Source organism: Rutidosis leptorrhynchoides, chromosome 7 (genome assembly GCF_046630445.1).
Source record: "Rutidosis leptorrhynchoides isolate AG116_Rl617_1_P2 chromosome 7, CSIRO_AGI_Rlap_v1, whole genome shotgun sequence".
Lineage (NCBI taxonomy): Eukaryota > Viridiplantae > Streptophyta > Magnoliopsida > Asterales > Asteraceae > Rutidosis > Rutidosis leptorrhynchoides.
Window position 1 is genome coordinate 379803517 of NC_092339.1, and position 23984 is coordinate 379827500.

Consider the following 23984-nt stretch of genomic DNA (forward strand, 5'->3'; position numbering starts at 1 on the left):
AAGCTTATCACAAAAGAATGAAAATGAGTAAATGAAGATTTGACTTAACCGGTGACGTAGTCACGGTTGATTTCCGAAATTCAAGGGATTTAAAGAAAATCTTTGAAATCTAAAAGATTTGATTCTTCGGCGAATAAGGAAATTAAGATCTCTATAATTAAATACGGTGATCTGCCTCGATTACTCTATCTGATATTTTCATTATAAATTAAGCTCTTCCATTCCATTATTTTCACCAGTCCTATACTTTCTATCTTAGTTCATACATCCAAAAGATTTTGAAAATGCTTAATCCAGTTCTAATCCTTGATATTTTCCTAATTATCATTTCTGTCATCCTTCTTTTCAATCTTCCACCAGAAAAATCTGTTTACTTCCACTATTACCTTGGGTGATACTATTCTTAATTATACCGTGTCTTTATATTGCCATTCGTATTAATATCCACGATTTGTAACCTTCGTGTTGTTATTGGGCTTTATATATTCCCTTATATTTCGATGTCTCTGCTTCTGTCCTTCTGTAATCATTGACATCCACAGTTAATACTCTCTCAAATTTACTGTGATTTATACTCTCATTTTTATTTTAGATCTTCATTCTTTTGTTTTTCTCTTCCCGACTTTAAATCAAGCTAATAATGGTCCAGAATTCATAGGTATGGAGTTTTAAATAATCCTAATGTTCTAAGTAGAAAGTGACATAATAGCACGATCTTGATTGGTTAAATTACCAGAAGTTACGGGAAAAGATAGAACTATCAAGAAATAGTTCTTGATATGTTTATAAGTTAGATAGAATGTAAGAGTCGTGTAACATGGCACATGATGACGTTATGATCTGTGAATCATCACGTTCCAATAGAAACTCAGCATAACTTACTGTAATATAATCACGTTGATCAAGTGTCATTATATTATACTAACTCATGCTCAACTTCTTAACATTTCTCCAGAATCCATTCATAATTTATACTTAGATTTTACAGAATATTGAAAACTAAACAGTTTTCAATATGATGTAATACAGATAGCTCGAAGAGGTATATAATTTTGGATGAGAATATTTATGAAAATATCTTCAGAAATATCGAAGATATTTATGATGATATTTTGGAAATTTCTAAGTTCGAAAGTTGATAAGGAGAAATTTTCAGCAAGATTTTAACATAATTTCGGAGCAGGATATTCTCTAAAGATTTCATCGGATCCAGAATTACTTGGATTCTTTGAATATAGGGTTTGGTCCTTGTATTTGTCCTTAGTCTCTTTCATGGTTAGATCAATCTATTTTTCAGTACCAAATTTTCTATCGAGCGTTCCTAACACTCCCTTCTTTATCATCAAACTTTTGGCCGTTTAGACCATCTACAATTTTTCTGTTTCCTCTGCATTTAATGCTACGTATCTGAATCATCGGTTATCAATCCGAGGTGGTTTCAGGAGAATTGTGTTTTTAGATGATTAAACGCTGATGGTAATATGATGGAATATAAAAGGTTTTCCGGTAACAATAACAATGACAAACGTATATATCAAAGTTATAATAAGGTTGATTCGAACGAAAAGTCGAAGTTGACTTGCTGAAGCTGTGACAAAACTGACTATTGTGAAAAAGAATTGCAATGCTATTTTCTGTAATAACAATGTCAAAAGAGTTAGCACAGATACGTGTTAAACGTTTACTCAGGTTCCGAGAATTTTTCAGGTGCATAACTATATGCATCAATCTTTTCTTCCGTAGATGAAGTGCGGTTGGTTCATCCTCTCGATTGAGGTGTTTTCAAGAATCATGAAAGGTTTGAATGCAGATTGTAATCGTCAAGATACAAATGAGGTTTAAGATGAAATCAAGTGGCAACTTAAAGAATTGTTTAGTTTCATATGTTATAATCAATATTTTAATTCATTTTAATTGTCCAATGTTATTAGTCCACTATTGGTAGTCCACAGTTAGTAGTTCAACAATTCATATATAGTTTAATATATAATATTTGAATTAATTAATACGTATTCGTGACCCATTGTATACATGTCTCAGATTCGATCACAACTCAAAGTATATATATTATTGTAGAATCAACGTCAACCCTGTATAGTTAACTCCCGTATTACCGCATATAGAGTGTCTATGGCTATTCCAAATAATATATATAGATACGTCGATATGATATCTCAAAACCTTGTATACGTGTCCCGATATTTAAATGCGTAAATAACAGTATTTAAATGACGATAAATAAAGTGCATAAAATAAATGACAGAAATTAAATGACGATAAATAAAATTGCGAGAATTAAAATTGCGATAATTAAAATGTAATAAGGAATTAAAAGTTAGCTAGGATCAGTTAGCTAAGATTTTGTTAGCGTGGATTCTTAACAAAAATTTTCTCATAGTTAATTTGTTTGTTTCTAACAAATTTTATTTCGTCCAATGTTTTCTTCATTATGCCACTTGTTGGATTCTGATAAGTCAAAATCCAAATATGAAATTGAATGAAAATGGTTATTATGTGGTGAACGGATTCGTATATCTGTGGATGTAAGTAGGATAGTAAATGACCGTTGAATCAGATTCGAAGAATGTACAGTGTAACTTATTAATGTGAAATCTAAATATTCCTCGAGTATTACCTACCTGTTAAAATATTTTTACCATTAACAGTTTGTACAAAAGAGTTTTTAATTACAATCTTTATGAAAACATATATACATATTTATTTTCATCAGATGTAATCATAGATTTAATGAGTTAATATGATATTAATCTCATTTGCTTATTCGTTAGAACTAGAATATATAATCTCTAAAACATTAGAGATTACACAATCGCCATGAAGAACGAAGATAATTGATGTAGAACGATACGTAGAATGATGATTATACTAGAGGTACAAAATGAGATGTTGAGGTGTGTGATGTTGAAGCTTGGGTTGTTGGTGGTACTGGTGCTGTTACTGATGGTACTGTTGGTGCTGGTGATGTTGTTGAAGCTGGTAAATTCTTGCACCATATTCTCCAAATTGATTACTCGAGCGCGAAGTTTGTTGACTTATTCTATCATTCTGGGATAATTGTCGGTTGAAACAAGCGGATGAATAAGTTTTAGAATTTTAGATAGAATATAATCGTGGCGAGATACTCTGGAAATGAGTGTGAAAATGGTGTTTTGAATGGGTTCGCTGGTAAGTGCTTCAGGTTCTTCGTCAAGAGGTGAATTCAGTTGGTGGAAGGGATTGCCTTCTTCGCGTCTCCATTGATTAAGTAGACTACGAACCCATCAGTTGAATTGGGGATGGCTGATTGGTTGATTCATTCTGGTGACGCTTCTTCCGGAGTTTAGGTGAACATCCATGTCGGAATAGCTGTCGGAATTCGAGGGACTCGAACTAGTTGAGGGATTCATCTCGTACGATCAGATGAAGGATTTTCGATAAGAAATAGATTATAGGATGTAGATTAGTACCCTGCAATACATAATTTGCATATACATATATAATACTAAAATTCCATAAGTTACGGAGGAATCTACGGAATCTGTCAGGCAAAGGTAACAATAACAGATACGCTAAGATATGAATTAGCAGATACGCTAAGATATTAATTTTGTCTATACACTATTCATGCAGTCAATGCAGTAAAACGTGTCTAGACTAAGAATGATAAGCAGGTAATTTCCTAAGGATGATAAGCAGGTAATTTTCGACACAAAATGATAAGCAAAACTTTTGACATACAGACAGGGTCGAAGTCCAGACTCACTAATGCATCTAATCAACTATCTGTTAGACACACTAATGCAAGACCTGGTTGGCTAAGACCACCGCTCTGATACCAATTGAAAGGACCCGTCCTAATCCATCTGGACGAATACATTACATTTGGTTACATCGCGAGGTACTTGACCTCTCTATGATACATTTTTGCAAATATTGCATTCGTTTTTAAAAGACAACTTTCACTACATCGAAAGTTGATGGCATGCATACCATTTCATAATATACCCAACTATAATTGACTTAATAATAATCTTGATGAACTCAACGACTCGAATGCAACGTCTTTTGAAATATGTCATGAATGACTCCAAGTAATATCTCTAAAATGAGCAAATGCACAGCGGAAGATTTCTTTCATACCTGAGAATAAACATGCTTAAAAGTGTCAACCAAAAGGTTGGTGAGTTCATTAGTTTATCATAATCATTTATTTCCATCTTTTTAATAGACCACAAGAATTTCATTTCCGTTTCTCATAAATATACGTCCCATGCATAGAGACAAAAATCATTCATATGGATTGAACACCTGGTAACCGACATTAACAAGATGCATATAAGAATATCCCCTATCATTCCGGGAAATCCATCGAACATGATAAAAATGAATTTGAAGTAATAAAGCATCCGGTACTTTGGATGGGGTTTGTTAGGCCCAATAGATCTATCTTTAGGATTCGCGTCAATTAGGAGTGCACTAACTCTCAAAATTATTGATGTTCCCTAATTCTTAGGCTACCAATCAAAAAGGGGCATATTCAGCTTCGATCATTCAACCATATAATGTAGTTTCGATTACTTGTGTTTATTTCGTAAAATATTTATAAAAATTTCGCATGTATTCTCAGCCCAAAAATATAAAGGATAAAAAGGCAAATGAAACTCACCATACTGTATTTCGTAGTAAAAATACATATAACATCATTGAACAAGTGCAAGGTTAGCCTCGAATTCACGAACCTATATCAGTTATATATATTAAAACATATAATGAACATCTAATAATTCCATCTATTATTTATATATTTAGTGTTGTAGTTTATATATAATTTGTACTAAATTCTAATATATTTTATATCTTAAATTACATGTTATATATGTATATTTTGTATATGTATCTTAAGTAATTATTATAGTTATATTAGTATCTATATATATTTAGTATTATATTAAAATACCTAATTTGTTAAATGTAGTATTTATATAATGTTAATATGTTTTTCATATAGTTTTATGGAATCTCAATATAATTATAGTGTATATAATAAGTGTGTGTTTTTATGTACAAGATATTTATTTATTAAAAAAATGATAGTTTTGGTTTTAATGTTTTTCTAGTGATAATAATAATAACTTTATTAATAATGATAATATTAATAATAATAATGATATTGTTAATAATGATACTTTTGATTAATAATAATAATAATAATAATAACACTAATGGTTACAAAAGTGATACTAATACTAATACTGATAATGATATCTTGTATTATTTTCATAATAATAATAATAATAATAATAATAATAATAATAATAATAATAATAATAATAATAATAATAATAATAATAATAATAATAATAATAATAATGATAATGATAATAATAATAATAATAATAATAATAATAATAATAATAATAATAATAATAATAATAATAATAATAATAATAATAATAATAATAATAATAATAATAATAATAACCCTAAACATGATAATAATACTAAAACAACTATTAGTGATAATAATAATAATTTTCATACTTGTAGTTATAATCATAATACATGAAAATTTTATTATAATACTTATTTCAATAATACTAATATTAATGAAAAACAATAATTTTATCATTTTCATAATAATGCTAATAATATTAGTTGTTATCATTATAATAATAAATGATAATTTTTATTCTAATACTTGTATTTGTAAAGATAATAATAATTATATTACTAATAATAACAATATTGATAATTATATTAATGATGATCTTAATAATAATAATACTAGTAACAATAATAATAATGATACTAATAATAATAATAATTAGTATTAACAATAATAATAATAATAATAATAATAATAATAATAATAATAATAATAATAATAATAATAATAATAATAATAATAATAATAATAATAATAATAATAATTATGAGGGATTACAACCTTTGAAGAAAGGATCAAAAAGAACTGCCACCACCGGGACTCGAACCCCCGACCTCTCGTTAACCGACCCAACACTCAAACCACCTGTGCCATTTTGTTTATCTGTTTTTAAACCAACCGGGAATATTTATAACCCGTATATTGTTATCAACCTACAGCCCACTACAACTGGGTCACAGCCCAACTTGCATCAACAGCCCAAAAGTATCTTCGATCTAACATAAATCATTCGATAATTAATTGGCCCAAGTTTATAAAATTTCGGTGTTCAGATATACTCACAAGTAGGAGTCGACAAACACAACTGAACAAAAGGGTTTCGGCTTTAATCAGCATCAATATCCTTTTAACATCAATATCTTCTTTTACAGCTCATTCTTATGTTTCCTTTCCATCATGACTCACCACTATATCCATTATTATAAAAATCATCATCATCGTTATTTAAAAACAGAAAAACAAAAGTGTTATTGTGGTGGTTTCGTTCCTTACAAGACAACAGGAGCATGATAGCGTAAATCGAATTTCAAACGTAACAATGTAGCAGAAATTGAAATGTCCCGTTCTTATTGATTAAAAACGTTCCATATTAATTGATTTCGTTACGAGATTTTGACCTCTATATGAGACGTTTTTCAAAGACTGCATTCATTTTTAAAACAAACCATAACCTTTATTTCATAGATAAAGGTTTTAAAAAGCTTTACGTAGATTATCAAATAATGATAATCTAAAATATCCTGTTTACACACGACCATTACATAATGGTTTACAATACAAATATGTTACAACAAAATAAGTTTCTTGAATGCAGTTTTTACACAATAACATACAAGCATGGACTCCAAATCTCGTCCTTATTTAAGTATGCGACAGCGGAAGCTCTTAATAATCACCTGAGAATAAACATGCTTAAAACGTCAACAAAAATGTTGGTGAGTTATAGGTTTAACCTATATATATCAAATCATAATAATAGACCACAAGATTTCATATTTCAATACACATCCCATACATAGAGATAAAAATCATTCATATGGTGAACACCTGGTAACCGACATTAACAAGATGCATATATAAGAATATCCCCATCATTCCGGGACACCCTTCGGATATGATATAAATTTCGAAGTACTAAAGCATCCGGTACTTTGGATGTGGTTTGTTAGGCCCAATAGATCTATCTTTAGGATTCGCGTCAATTAGGGTGTCTGTTTCCTAATTCTTAGATTACCAGACTTAATAAAAAGGGGCATATTCGATTTCGACAATTCAACCATAGAATGTAGTTTCACGTACTTGTGTCTATTTTGTAAATCATTTATAAAACCTGCATGTATTCTCATCCCAAAAATATCAGATTTTAAAAGTGGGACTATAACTCACTTTCACAGATTTTTACTTCGTCGGGAAGTAAGACTTGACCACTGGTTGATTCACGAACCTATAACAATATATACATATATATCAAAGTATGTTCAAAATATATTTACAACACTTTTAATATATTTTGATGTTTTAAGTTTATTAAGTCAGCTGTCCTCGTTAGTAACCTACAACTAGTTGTCCACAGTTAGATGTACAGAAATAAATCGATAAATATTAGCTTGAATCAATCCACGACCCAGTGTATACGTATCTCAGTATTGATCACAACTCAAACTATATATATTTTGGAATCAACCTCAACCCTGTATAGCTAACTCCAACATTCACATATAGAGTGTCTATGGTTGTTCCGAAATATATATAGATGTGTCGACATGATAGGTCGAAACATTGTATACGTGTCTATGGTATCTCAAGATTACATAATATACAATACAAGTTGATTAAGTTATGGTTGGAATAGATTTGTTACCAATTTTCACGTAGCTAAAATGAGAAAAATTATCCAATCTTGTTTTACCCATAACTTCTTCATTTTAAATCCGTTTTGAGTGAATCAAATTGCTATGGTTTCATATTGAACTCTATTTTATGAATCTAAACAGAAAAAGTATAGGTTTATAGTCGGAAAAATAAGTTACAAGTCGTTTTTGTAAAGGTAGTCATTTTAGTCGAAAGAACGACGTCTAGATGACCATTTTAGAAAACATACTTCCACTTTGAGTTTAACCATAAATTTTGGATATAGTTTCATGTTCATAATAAAAATCATTTTCTCAGAATAACAACTTTTAAATCAAAGTTTATCATAGTTTTTAATTAACTAACCCAAAACAGCCCGCGGTGTTACTACGACGGCGTAAATCCGGTTTTACGGTGTTTTTCGTGTTTCCAGGTTTTAAATCATTAAGTTAGCATATCATATAGATATATAACATGTGTTTAGTTGATTTTAAAAGTTAATTTAGAAGGATTAACTTTTGTTTGCGAACAAGTTTAGAATTAACTAAACTATGTTCTAGTGATTACAAGTTTAAACCTTCGAATAAGATAGCTTTATATGTATGAATCGAATGATGTTATGAACATCATTACTACCTTAAGTTCCTTGGATAAACCTACTGGAAAATAGAAAAATGGATCTAGCTTTAACGGATCCTTGGATGGCTCGAAGTTCTTGAAGCAGAATCATGACACAAAAACAAGTTCAAGTAAGATCATCACTTGAAATAAGATTGTTATAGTTATAGAATTTGAACCAAAGTTTGAATATGATTATTACCTTGTATTAGAATGATAACCTACTGTAAGAAACAAAGATTTCTTGAGGTTGGATGATCACCTTACAAGATTGGAAGTGAGCTAGCAAACTTGAAAGTATTCTTGATTTTATGTAACTAGAACTTGTAGAATATATGAAGAACACTTAGAACTTGAAGATAGAACTTGAGAGAGATCAATTAGATGAAGAAAATTGAAGAATGAAAGTGTTTGTAGGTGTTTTTGGTCGTTGGTGTATGGATTAGATATAAAGGATATGTAATTTTGTTTTCATGTAAATAAGTCATGAATGATTACTCATATTTTTGTAATTTTATGAGATATTTCATGCTAGTTGCCAAATGATGGTTCCCACATGTATTAGGTGACTCACATGGGCTGCTAAGAGCTGATCATTGGAGTGTATATACCAATAGTACATACATCTAAAAGCTGTGTATTGTACGAGTACGAATACGGGTGCATACGAGTAGAATTGTTGATGAAACTGAACGAGGATGTAATTGTAAGCATTTTTGTTAAGTAGAAGTATTTTGATAAGTGTCTTGAAGTCTTTCAAAAGTGTATGAATACATATTAAAACACTACATGTATATACATTTTAACTGAGTCGTTAAGTCATCGTTAGTCGTTACATGTAAATATTGTTTTGAAACCTTTAGGTTAACGATCTTGTTGAATGTTGTTAACCCATTGTTTATTATAACAAATGAGATGTTAAATTGTTATATTATCATGATATTATGATATATAATATATCTTAGTATGATGTATATACAGTTAAATGTCGTTACAACGATAATCGTTACATATATGTCTCGTTTCGAAATCATTAAGTTAGTAGTCTTATTTTTACATATGTATTTCATTGTTAATACACTTAATAATATATTTACTTATCATTTAACATAATTAACCAAGTGTATCAATATCTTAATATGATTCATATGTACCTAGTAAGACGTTGTTATAACGATAATCGTTATATATATCGTTTTCGAGTTTCTTAAATTAATAGTCTCATTTTTATGTATATAACTCATTGTTAAAATACCTAATGAGATACATACTTATAATAAAAACATGTTAACTATATATATAACCATATATATGTCATCGTATAGTTTTTACAAGTTTTAACGTTCGTGAATCACCGGTCAACTTGGGTGGTCAATTGTCTATATGAAACATATTTCAATTAATCAAGTCTTAACAAGTTTGATTGCTTAACATGTTGGAAACATTTAATCATGTAAATATCAATCTCAATTAATATATATAAACATGGAAAAGTTCGGGTCACTACAGTACCTACCCGTTAAATAAATTTCGTCCCGAAATTTTAAGCTGTTGAAGGTGTTGACGAATCTTCTGGAAATAGATGCGGGTATTTCTTATTCATCTGATCTTCATGCTCCCAGGTGAACTCGGGTCCTCTACGAGCATTCCATCGAACCTTAACAATTGGTATCTTGTTTTGCTTAAGTCTTTTAACCTCACGATCCATTATTTCGACGGGTTCTTCGATGAATTGAAGTTTTTCGTTGATTTGGATTTCATCTAACGGAATAGTGAGATCTTCTTTAGCAAAACATTTCTTCAAATTCGAGACGTGGAAAGTGTTATGTACAGCCACGAGTTGTTGAGGTAACTCAAGTCGGTAAGCTACTGGTCCGACACGATCAATAATCTTGAATGGTCCAATATACCTTGGATTTAATTTCCCTCGTTTACCAAATCGAACAACGCCTTTCCAAGGTGCAACTTTAAGCATGACCATCTCTCCAATTTCAAATTCTATATCTTTTCTTTTAATGTCAGCGTAGCTCTTTTGTCGACTTTGGGCGGTTTTCAACCGTTGTTGAATTTGGATGATCTTCTCGGTAGTTTCTTGTATAATCTCCGGACCCGTAATCTGTCTATCCCCCACTTCACTCCAACAAATCGGAGACCTGCACTTTCTACCATAAAGTGCTTCAAACGGCGCCATCTCAATGCTTGAATGGTAGCTATTATTGTAGGAAAATTCTGCTAACGGTAGATGTCGATCCCAACTGTTTCCGAAATCAATAACACATGCTCGTAGCATGTCTTCAAGCGTTTGTATTGTCCTTTCGCTCTGCCCATCAGTTTGTGGATGATAGGCAGTACTCATGTCTAGACGAGTTCCTAATGCTTGCTGTAATGTCTGCCAGAATCTTGAAATAAATCTGCCATCCCTATCAGAGATAATAGAGATTGGTATTCCATGTCTGGAGACGACTTCCTTCAAATACAGTCGTGCTAACTTCTCCATCTTGTCATCTTCTCTTATTGGCAGGAAGTGTGCTGATTTGGTGAGACGATCAACTATTACCCAAATAGTATCAAAACCACTTGCAGTCCTTGGCAATTTAGTGATGAAATCCATGGTAATGTTTTCCCATTTCCATTCCGAGATTTCGGGTTGTTGAAGTAGACCTGATGGTTTCTGATGCTCAGCTTTGACCTTAGAACACGTCAAACATTCTCCTACATATTTAGCAACATCGGCTTTCATACCCGGCCACCAAAAATGTTTCTTGAGATCCTTGTACATCTTCCCCGTTCCAGGATGTATTGAGTATCTGTTTTATGAGCTTCTCTAAGTACCATTTCTCTCATATCTCCAAATTTTGGTACCCAAATCCTTTCAGCCCTATACCGGGATCCGTCTTCCCAAATATTAAGATGCTTCTCCGATCCCTTGGGTATTTCATCCTTTAAATTTCCCTCTTTTAAAACTCCTTGTTGCGCCTCCTTTATTTGAGTAGTAAGGTTATTATGAATCATTATATTCATAGATTTTACTCGAATGGGTTCTCTGTCCTTCCTGCTCAAGGCATCGGCTACCACATTTGCCTTCCCCGGGTGGTAACGAATCTCAAAGTCGTAATCATTCAACAATTCAATCCACCTACGCTGCCTCATATTCAGTTGTTTCTGATTAAATATGTGTTGAAGACTTTTGTGGTCGGTATATATAATACTTTTGACCCCATATAAGTAGTGCCTCCAAGTCTTTAATGCAAAAACAACCGCGCCTAATTCCAAATCATGCGTCGTATAATTTTGTTCGTGAATCTTCAATTGTCTAGACGCATAAGCAATCACCTTCGTTCGTTGCATTAATACACAACCGAGACCTTGCTTTGATGCATCACAATAAATCACAAAATCATCATTCCCTTCAGGCAATGACAATATAGGTGCCGTAGTTAGCTTTTTCTTCAATAACTGAAACGCTTTCTCTTGTTCATCATTCCATTCAAATTTCTTCCCTTTATGCGTTAATGCAGTCAAGGGTTTTGCTATTCTGGAAAAGTCTTGGATGAACCTTCTGTAGTAACCAGCTAGTCCTAAAAACTGGCGTATGTGTTTCGGAGTTTTCGGGGTTTTCCACTTTTCAACAGTTTCTATCTTTGCCGGATCCACCTTAATACCTTCTTTGTTCACTATGTGACCGAGGAATTGAACTTCTTCTAACCAAAATGCACACTTTGAAAACTTAGCATACAATTCTTCCTTCCTTAATACTTCTAACACCTTTCTCAAATGTTCACCGTGTTCTTTGTCATTCTTTGAGTAAATAAGTATGTCATCAATGAAAACAATGACAAATTTGTCAAGGTATGGTCCACACACTCGGTTCATAAGGTCCATGAACACAGCTGGTGCATTAGTTAAACCAAACGGCATGACCATAAACTCGTAATGACCGTAACGTGTTCTGAAAGCAGTCTTTTGAATATCATCTTCTTTCACCCGCATTTGATGATACCCGGAACGTAAGTCAATCTTTGAATAAACAGACGAGCCTTGTAGTTGATCAAATAAGTCGTCGATTCTCGGTAGTGGGTAGCGGTTCTTGATGGTAAGTTTGTTCAACTCTCGGTAGTCGATACACAACCTGAATGTACCATCTTTCTTCTTGACAAACAAAACAGGAGCTCCCCACGGTGATGTGCTTGGTCGAATGAAACCACGCTCTAAAAGTTCTTGTAATTGGCTTTGCAGTTCTTTCATCTCGCTGGGTGCGAGTCTGTAAGGAGCACGAGCTATTGGTGCAGCTCCTGGTACAAGATCTATTTGAAATTCAACGGATCGATGTGGGGGTAATCCCGGTAATTCTTTCGGAAATACATCGGGAAATTCTTTTGCGACGGGAACATCATTGATGCTCTTTTCTTCAGTTTGTACTTTCTCGACGTGTGCTAGAACAGCATAGCAACCTTTTCTTATTAGTTTTTGTGCCTTCAAATTACTAATAAGATGTAGCTTCGTGTTGCCCTTTTCTCCGTACACCATTAAGGGTTTTCCTTTTTCTCGTATAATGCGAATTGCATTTTTGTAACAAACGATCTCTGCTTTCACTTCTTTCAACCAGTCCATACCGATTATCACATCAAAACTCCCTAACTCTACTGGTATCAAGTCAATCTTAAATGTTTCGCTAACCAGTTTAATTTCTCGATTCCGACATATATTATCTGCTGAAATTAATTTACCATTTGCTAATTCGAGTAAAAATTTACTATCCAAAGGCGTCAATGGACAACTTAATTTAGCACAAAAATCTCTACTCATATAGCTTCTATCCGCACCTGAATCAAATAAAACGTAAGCAGATTTATTGTCAATAAGAAACGTACCCGTAACAAGCTCCGGGTCTTCCTGTGCCTCTGCCGCATTAATATTGAAAACTCTTCCGCTGCCTTGTCCATTCGTGTTCTCCTGGTTCGGGCAATTTCTAATAATGTGGCCCGGTTTTCCACATTTATAACAAACTACATTGGCATAACTTGCTCCGACACTACTTGCTCCGCCATTACTCGTTCCGACACCATTTGTTCCTTTCGTTCTATTAACTCCTGGTCCGTAGACCTCACACTTCGCTGCGCTATGACCATTTCTTTTACACTTGTTGCAAAATTTGGTGCAGAACCCCGAGTGATACTTTTCACACCTTTGGCATAGCTGCTTCTGATTGTTGTTGTTGTTGCGGTTATTATTGTTGTTGGGATGATTGTTGTAGTTGTTGTTGTTGTTGTTGTTGTTGTTGTTGTTGTTGGGCCGTTTGTTATAGTTGCGATTGATGTTGCGATTGTTGGGATAATTGTTGCGATTATTGTTGTAATTGCTGTTGTTGTTGTATTGGTGATTCTTATCACCGTTTTCCTCCCACTTTCTTTTGACTTGCTTCACATTGGTCTCTTCAGCAGTCTGTTCTTTAATTCTTTCTTCAATCTGGTTCACTAGTTTGTGAGCCATTCTACATGCCTGTTGTATGGAGGCGGGCTCGTGTGAACTTATATCTTCTTGGATTCTTTCCGGTAATCCTTTCACAAACGCGTCGATCTTCTCTTCCTCATCTTCGAATGCTCCCGGACACAATAGGCACAATTCTGTGAATCGTCTTTCATACGTGGTAATATCAAATCCTTGGGTTCGTAACCCTCTAAGTTCTGTCTTGAGCTTATTGACCTCGGTTCTGGGACGGTACTTCTCGTTCATCAAGTGCTTGAATGCTGACCACGGTAGTGCGTACGCATCGTCTTGTCCCACTTGCTCTAGATAGGTATTCCACCATGTTAACGCAGAACCTGTGAAGGTATGCGTAGCGTACTTCACTTTGTCCTCTTCAGTACACTTACTTATGGCAAACACCGATTCGACCTTCTCGGTCCACCGTTTCAATCCGATCGGTCCTTCGGTTCCATCAAATTCCAAAGGTTTGCAGGCAGTGAATTCTTTGTAGGTGCATCCTACACGATTTCCTGTACTGCTAGATCCAAGGTTATTGTTGGTATGTAGCGCAGCCTGTACTGCGGCTATGTTTGAAGCTAGAAAAGTACGGAATTCCTCTTCATTCATATTCACGGTGTGTCGAGTAGTCGGTGCCATTTCCTTCAAAATAGTCAAATGGAACAAGTTAATCATACAGAATATTAAGAGTAGTTAATAGTATTTCGTAGCATAATATGAACTCATTTATAAAAGCTTTTTCTTCATATTAGCGTTTTATAAGTTTAAATTCGGGTTGTACCTACCCGTTAAGTTCATACTTAGTAGCTAATATACAATTCAACTACTACAATTCTATATGAAAAACTGATTATAATAATATTTCGCGTTCAAACTTTTACACAATATTTTACAAACTTACAATACCGCTTATTTTACATATAGCATGAAATATAGCACACAATAAATTTGATACAAGATGGTTGTGAAGATAATTCTAGCTAGTACACAAGTCGTTCAGCAAAGTCAATAAAGACACGTAATTCATACGTCCAGAAACAAGTCATGCATTCTGGTTTTACTATGACTACTTCCCATCCTTGGTCTTGTGGAACATAACCGTTATGGCCGTTGATAAGACAGCGTGTTGTAACGTCGTCAAAGGGACGAGGGTTACGTAATGTCGAACAGTCCCGTAACAATCTAAAAACCTCATTTCTTACCCCAATTACCGACTCCGTCACTTGTGGAAACGTTTTGTTTAATACACCACACGAATACAACTATTTTATTCCGACTCACTCGTTTCTTTTTCTTCGGTTTTGGTTCGTTTTGCCAAGTTTCTAGGGATATATGATGTTCCCCTAATACTAACTGTCGTTTTCCACAACGGTTTAGAAAAACCTGGTGGTTTAGAGGTTCCCGGGTCATTGTTACAACTTAAGGACTTCGGGGGTTGACGATACATATAAAGTTCATCGGGGTTGGAATTAGATTTCTCTATTTTTATACCCTTTCCCTTATTATTTTCTTTTGCCTTTTTAAATTCAGTTGGGGTAATTTCTATAACATCATCGGAATTCTCGTCGGAATCCGATTCATCGGAGAATTGGTAATCCTCCCAATATTTTGCTTCCTTGGCGGAAACATCATTGACCATAATTAACCTTGGTCGGTTGGTTGAGGATTTTCGTTTACTTAACCGTTTTATTATTTCCCCCACCAGTTCTATTTCTTCATCCGGTTCCGATTCTTCTTCCGGTTCCGATTCTTCTTCCGGTTCCGACTCTTCTTCCGGTTCCGACTCTTCTTTCAGTTCCTCTTCGGGAACTTGTGAATCAGTCCACGAATCATTCCAATTTACATTTGACTCTTCATTATTATTAGGTGAGTCAATGGGACTTGTTCTAGAGGTAGACATCTATCACATAATATCAAACGCGTTAAGAGATTAATATATCACATAATATTCACATGTTAAAAATATATAGTTTCCAACAAAATTTGTTAAGCAATCATTTTTCAAGTAAACACGGTCGAAGTCCAGACTCACTAATGCATCCTAACAAACTCGATAAGACACACTAATGCAAAATTCTGGTTCTCTAAGACCAACGCTCGGATACCAACTGAAATGTCCCGTTCTTATTGATTAAAAACGTTCCATATTAATTGATTTCGTTACGAGGTTTTGACCTCTATATGAGACGTTTTTCAAAGACTGCATTCATTTTTAAAACAAACCATAACCTTTATTTCATAGATAAAGGTTTTAAAAAGCTTTACGTAGATTATCAAATAATGATAATCTAAAATATCCTGTTTACACACGACCATTACATAATGGTTTACAATACAAATATGTTACAACAAAATAAGTTTCTTGAATGCAGTTTTTACACAATAACATACAAGCATGGACTCCAAATCTCGTCCTTATTTAAGTATGCGACAGCGGAAGCTCTTAATAATCACCTGAGAATAAACATGCTTAAAACGTCAACAAAAATGTTGGTGAGTTATAGGTTTAACCTATATATATCAAATCATAATAATAGACCACAAGATTTCATATTTCAATACACATCCCATACATAGAGATAAAAATCATTCATATGGTGAACACCTGGTAACCGACATTAACAAGATGCATATATAAGAATATCCCCATCATTCCGGGACACCCTTCGGATATGATATAAATTTCGAAGTACTAAAGCATCCGGTACTTTGGATGGGGTTTGTTAGGCCCAATAGATCTATCTTTAGGATTCGCGTCAATTAGGGTGTCTGTTTCCTAATTCTTAGATTACCAGACTTAATAAAAAGGGGCATATTCGATTTCGATAATTCAACCATAGAATGTAGTTTCACGTACTTGTGTCTATTTTGTAAATCATTTATAAAACCTGCATGTATTCTCATCCCAAAAATATTAGATTTTAAAAGTGGGACTATAACTCACTTTCACAGATTTTTACTTCGTCGGGAAGTAAGACTTGACCACAGGTTGATTCACGAACCTATAACAATATATACATATATATCAAAGTATGTTCAAAATATATTTACAACACTTTTAATATATTTTGATGTTTTAAGTTTATTAAGTCAGCTGTCCTCGTTAGTAACCTACAACTAGTTGTCCACAGTTAGATGTACAGAAATAAATCGATAAATATTAGCTTGAATCAATCCACGACCCAGTGTATACGTATCTCAGTATTGATCACAACTCAAACTATATATATTTTGGAATCAACCTCAACCCTGTATAGCTAACTCCAACATTCACATATAGAGTGTCTATGGTTGTTCCGAAATATATATAGATGTGTCGACATGATAGGTCGAAACATTGTATACGTGTCTATGGTATCTCAAGATTACATAATATACAATACAAGTTGATTAAGTTATGGTTGGAATAGATTTGTTACCAATTTTCACGTAGCTAAAATGAGAAAAATTATCCAATCTTGTTTTACCCATAACTTCTTCATTTTAAATCCGTTTTGAGTGAATCAAATTGCTATGGTTTCATATTGAACTCTATTTTATGAATCTAAACAGAAAAAGTATAGGTTTATAGTCGGAAAAATAAGTTACAAGTCGTTTTTGTAAAGGTAGTCATTTCAGTCGAAAGAACGACGTCTAGATGACCATTTTAGAAAACATACTTCCACTTTGAGTTTAACCATAATTTTTGGATATAGTTTCATGTTCATAATAAAAATCATTTTCTCAGAATAACAACTTTTAAATCAAAGTTTATCATAGTTTTTAATTAACTAACCCAAAACAGCCCACGGTGTTACTACGACGGCGTAAATCCGGTTTTACGGTGTTTTTCGTGTTTCCAGGTTTTAAATCATTAAGTTAGCATATCATATAGATATAGAACATGTGTTTAGTTGATTTTAAAAGTCAAGTTAGAAGGATTAACTTTTATTTGCGAACAAGTTTAGAATTAACTAAACTATGTTCTAGTAATTACAAGTTTAAACCTTCGAATAAGATAGCTTTATATGTATGAATCGAATGATGTTATGAACATCATTACTACCTTAAGTTCCTTGGATAAACCTACTGGAAAATAGAAAAATGGATCTAGCTTCAACGGATCCTTGGATGGCTCGAAGTTCTTGAAGCAGAATCATGACACGAAAACAAGTTCAAGTAAGATCATCACTTGAAATAAGATTGTTATAGTTATAGAATTTGAACCAAAGTTTGAATATGATTATTACCTTTTATTAGAATGATAACCTACTGTAAGAAACAAAGATTTCTTGAGGTTGGATGATCACCTTACAAGATTGGAAGTGAGCTAGCAAACTTGAAAGTATTCTTGATTTTATGTAACTAGAACTTGTAGAATATATGAAGAACACTTAGAACTTGAAGATAGAACTTGAGAGAGATCAATTAGATGAAGAAAATTGAAGAATGAAAGTGTTTGTAGGTGTTTTTGGTCGTTGGTGTATGGATTAGATATAAAGGATATGTAATTTTGTTTTCATGTAAATAAGTCATGAATGATTACTCATATTTTTGTAATTTTATGAGATATTTCATGCTAGTTGCCAAATGATGGTTCCCACATGTATTAGGTGACTCACATGGGCTGCTAAGAGCTGATCATTGGAGTGTATATACCAATAGTACATACATCTAAAAGCTGTGTATTGTACGAGTACGAATACGGGTGCATACGAGTAGAATTGTTGATGAAACTGAACGAGGATGTAATTGTAAGCATTTTTGTTAAGTAGAAGTATTTTGATAAGTGTCTTGAAGTCTTTCAAAAGTGTATGAATACATATTAAAACACTACATGTATATACATTTTAACTGAGTCGTTAAGTCATCGTTAGTCGTTACATGTAAATGTTGTTTTGAAACCTTTAGGTTAACGATCTTGTTGAATGTTGTTAACCCATTGTTTATTATAACAAATGAGATGTTAAATTGTTATATTATCATGATATTATGATATATAATATATCTTAGTATGATGTATATACAGTTAAATGTCGTTACAACGATAATCGTTACATATATGTCTCGTTTCGAAATCATTAAGTTAGTAGTCTTATTTTTACATATGTATTTCATTGTTAATACACTTAATAATATATTTACTTATCATTTAACATAATTAACCAAGTGTATCAATATCTTAATATGATTCATATGTACCTAGTAAGACGTTGTTATAACGATAATCGTTATATATATCGTTTTCGAGTTTCTTAAATTAATAGTCTCATTTTTATGTATATAACTCATTGTTAAAATACCTAATGAGATACATACTTATAATAAAAACATGTTAACTATATATATAATCATATATATGTCATCGTATAGTTTTTACAAGTTTTAACGTTCGTGAATCACCGGTCAACTTGGGTGGTCAATTGTCTATATGAAACATATTTCAATTAATCAAGTCTTAACAAGTTTGATTGCTTAACATGTTGGAAACATTTAATCATGTAAATATCAATCTCAATTAATATATATAAACATGGAAAAGTTCGGGTCACTACATAAATAGCCACTAATCATCGTTTCTTTCATATTTTATTTCTAAAATAGAAAACCAACAGGAGCAGTAGAAGGTTTGCAGGTAATCTTGTGAGGTTTTCTTCGACTGGAAGACAGACATAAACATCGTGCAGTAACAATTCGAGCAGTTTTTAATGGGTTTGAAGTGGTGCGAGTATGATGAATAAACAAGTGATGATTTGTTGTCATGGTGGGTTTATGAAGAAGAGTGGGGAAGAGAGAGATATGGCGAGGTGACGGTTTATTGATGATTGAAGATGGTTTATACCGATGTGCCTTGAAGATGATTATAATCGAAAGCATTTTTTGTGACTTGGTCGAACAAGTGAGCTTCTGCAACAGCTTTTATGGCCATGGGGTTATCGATTAATAATAGCAAACAGAAGTGCAGCTTCAAGGTAATCAAATCTAGTTGTTTGTGGAAAGTGGGTTTCGTATATCATCACAAACAAGAATGGTTTCAATCTTGGAACAGGAACATACCATGATGGTGATGGGTTATGCAAATTCACGATGGTTTATGTTGATCATGTAACAAGAGGTGGCGAACAGGGGAGAAAATATGGGTTTTACTCAATTTTCTGTTTAAGTTCACTCAATTATTGCAGTCACACTCGATAGTTGGGATGGAGAATTGAATGTGTTATATAAAATCACAATTGGTCGATTACTATATCAGGGTTTAGAGGTCGACAGGAAATCAAAATCCAAAGTAGAAGAAAACAAAAAATTAGGAATCAAATAGTGAAAGTAAATAATTTCGTACGATCGAATTTGATATGTAATGCTCTTAGGGACAGATACAAAAATTTAGAATAGTTAGATAGATAAGTGTAACTGATTTGGGTCCTTATTTTGTACTATGAATTATATAATTGTTATTAATATTTATAATTATATTAATAATAATCTAAATACAAATAATAATAATAATAATAATAATAATAATAATAATAATAATAATAATAATAATAATAATAATAATAATAATAATAATAATAATAATAATAATAATGATAATCATAATAATAATAATAATAATAATAATAATAATAATAATAATAATAATAATAATAATAATAATAATAATACTAATTAAAATGATACTAGTTACAATTGATAATAATAATATAGCAATTTATATATATATATATATATATATATATATATATATATATATATATAATCATAATAATAATAATAATAATAATAATAATAATACTAATTAAAATAATACTAGTTACAATTGATAATAATAATATAGCAATATATATATATATATATATATATATATATATATATATATATATATATATATATATATATATATATATATATATATATATATATATCAAATATCATATCTATAATATAATAATATTGATTCTATTATTAATATTAATATTGATAATAGCAATGAAAGTAATAATATATTCTCAATATAACCACTATATTTTTAATCTGTAATTACCTAGTATATATTGATATCACACCTTATTTAATATTACAATATTTGATAATTTATATATAACATGGATTGAATATTGAATATTCATACATTTTATATAATATGAGGTTGCATATTATTTATAGCATTATATATATATATATATATATATATATATATATATATATATATATATATATATATATATAATGCTATAAATATAATGCTTTATTTACTTAAGTACTATATGTTATTTCATAATAGATTTTATAAATTTTTAGCATGTAATATTTATACTTTTTATATTACAATATATTTATAATAATACTTATGTATAGAAACTATATATATATATATATATATATATATATATATATATATATATATATATATATAGATTTATTTTAATAATCCAACTTTATTATATCTTAATTAATTTTTTTTTTGTTTTTATTTCTAACACTTAAATAGTATTTTATTTCAAATTATATATATATATATATATATATATATATATATATATATATATATATATATATATATATATATATATATATATATATATATATATATATATATCTATTTACAAATAGTTGTTCGTGAATCGTCGTGAAAGGTCAAAGGTTAATTGAATACATTAAACAGTTCAAAAAATTTTGAGACTCAACTTTACATACTTTTCTTATCGTGTCGGAACCGCATAAAGATTAGGTTTAAATTTGGTCAGAAATTTTCGGGTCGTCACAAACTAATCTAGGGAGCCTTGGATCCTTTATATAGCCTTCGTATAAAGGATCCTCCTTAAGGCTAGGGAAACACGTTTTACTCCTTCTCGGGTACCTAACAATCTCCCACAGGAGTGAGATGGGTTTCCAAAAACTAACTCCCTAGTAAAACATATAACATTACAAGGAAAGAATCAACTATTGCTAACTAACTCCCCCCGAATGATGTATGACCGTTGATGAATATCTTGAAATCTTCAAAACTTGATGTCATCATTCTTTCAACGGTCTTTGAGTTTGCACAGCGGAATGCGCATTGAAGAACACATCACAAACTAAATATGTTGCCATCAATCCTCCCATGATTTAGTTGTGATATGTCTTTAGAATTTGCTTGCATTGAGAAGTCGTTTCGAAACTTTAGAAGCTCCCCCCTCAAAGTACATGGGCTCTCATCAAAGTGTCATGACATATATGTCGTCGGTTTCAATACCGAGACACGCCTCTTGAACTTTCATCGTTTCAAATAGTACTTTCAATACTAGTCATGAGAAAAATCTCCATATGATGTAGGATCTTCTTCGAGTCTCTAGCTCCCCCCAAACAAACAATTCTTTCTTTAAAGTCCGAGTCCTATACCGTACATGTATAGAAGTCATACGCACATCAACCATATCTATATCTCCCCCACAATGATGCTCGCATGAAATAAGAGTTTCATTATTTAAAATGGTTAACGTGCTCGGCAAATCTCCAAAATATCATAAAGAACGCGTATGAGAAAAGCCGTGTGAATCCGAGCCTCGAAAGTTGTTGAAAAATATGCTTTGGAGGTCTAGATTCGGTAAAGGACCATCCCTGAAAATTCTGTGAAAATTCAGGGGTCAAAAGTGTCAAGTTTGTAGCCAGATTCGGTACTTGGACTGAGCTTGCAAAATTGTCAAAATCTGACAGGGACTGAAACTGAATATTTCCCATAAGAGTTAGTAGATTCGGTAAGTGGACTTAGGTAATCTTGTTGGGCTTGGAGATTCAGTAAGCCCAATGTGAAATTAAGATTCAGTTGGGCTCCTTGTAACTTATGAAGCCCAATATTAACCTAAAGGCCACAATCAATTCGGTATAAACTGAGTCTGAAACAAAATCATCACCAATAGGTATACTGAATGATTAACCGAGTCATCATCACCATACAAATACCGAATTAGAGATTAAATTCAATACCGAGTCCTGTAATGTCATACCCCCCAAATAGGGTCGGAGATAAATATGAATTTTCCTATATCATCACACAGTTATATAAACGTGAACGACTCTAAATGAAACGTTTAATAAAATTAGTAATTTAATTACATCAGAAAATGAATTGTTTTACATGGTAAACCCAAAAGTAATAAATGTTTAACAGATGTTAAAATATAGATAATGTGGACTCCAATGTAACAGCAAGCAAGCAACATAGGGCAGCACATAAGCTATTCATCACCTGAGACAAACATGCTTAAAATGTCAACACAATGGTTGAGTGAACATCATAGGTTTAATAATTAATAAGTTTAGACCACAAGATTTATTTTAAAACATCAAAATATTCAATATGCCATGAGTTATAATATCGAGCTAAACATTAACCCCTGACACTGTACGGGTGTCGGTAATCATTATTATGTACCCCCTTGACGATCGATCAATGGATAGAGACGTCACTCTCAATAGGCCTACTCGCAATAATTAAGCTTGCAACATTTTAATTCCAGTAATTAACGATATCATGGCGTGGATTTGCATGTAAGAATACAAGTTAACAATAATCGCATGAAGTTGCATATCAAAGGTTTAGGCACTTGTGTCTAAATTGTAAATCATATAAAGCAAGCATGTGTCTCACCCCAAGATTTATAAAATACATTAAAATATGTAAAAAGTGGGGCTATGAGTTTACCTTAGTAGCATAGAAGAGTTATTCCACAAGAGAAATGAATTGAACGGAAGAACGTGATCGAGATCTCAACCTAGAGATAGAATGTAAGATCAGATATTGCCTAAAAGACTTAAGTATAATAATTATACTAATGATGATGGTTTTCTAAAATAATTTCCATTTTCAGAAAGTTACTATTTATGAAAAGTTCCACTTATAGTAACTTCCAATTATAGAAAAATTCGGGTTATAATCTTTTGCAAGACGCTGTACACCATTACCCAAATCTCGTTGCTATCATAAAAGTCACTATGATGGTCAGTTGTTATCGGGCGCCCAGGATTCTTGACCAGAATCTATGTCTTGGCATTTGAATTCCACAAGCGGTTCCCATAAGGCAATAAGGACCACCCTAGGACATATGTAGCGGTGAGGTTC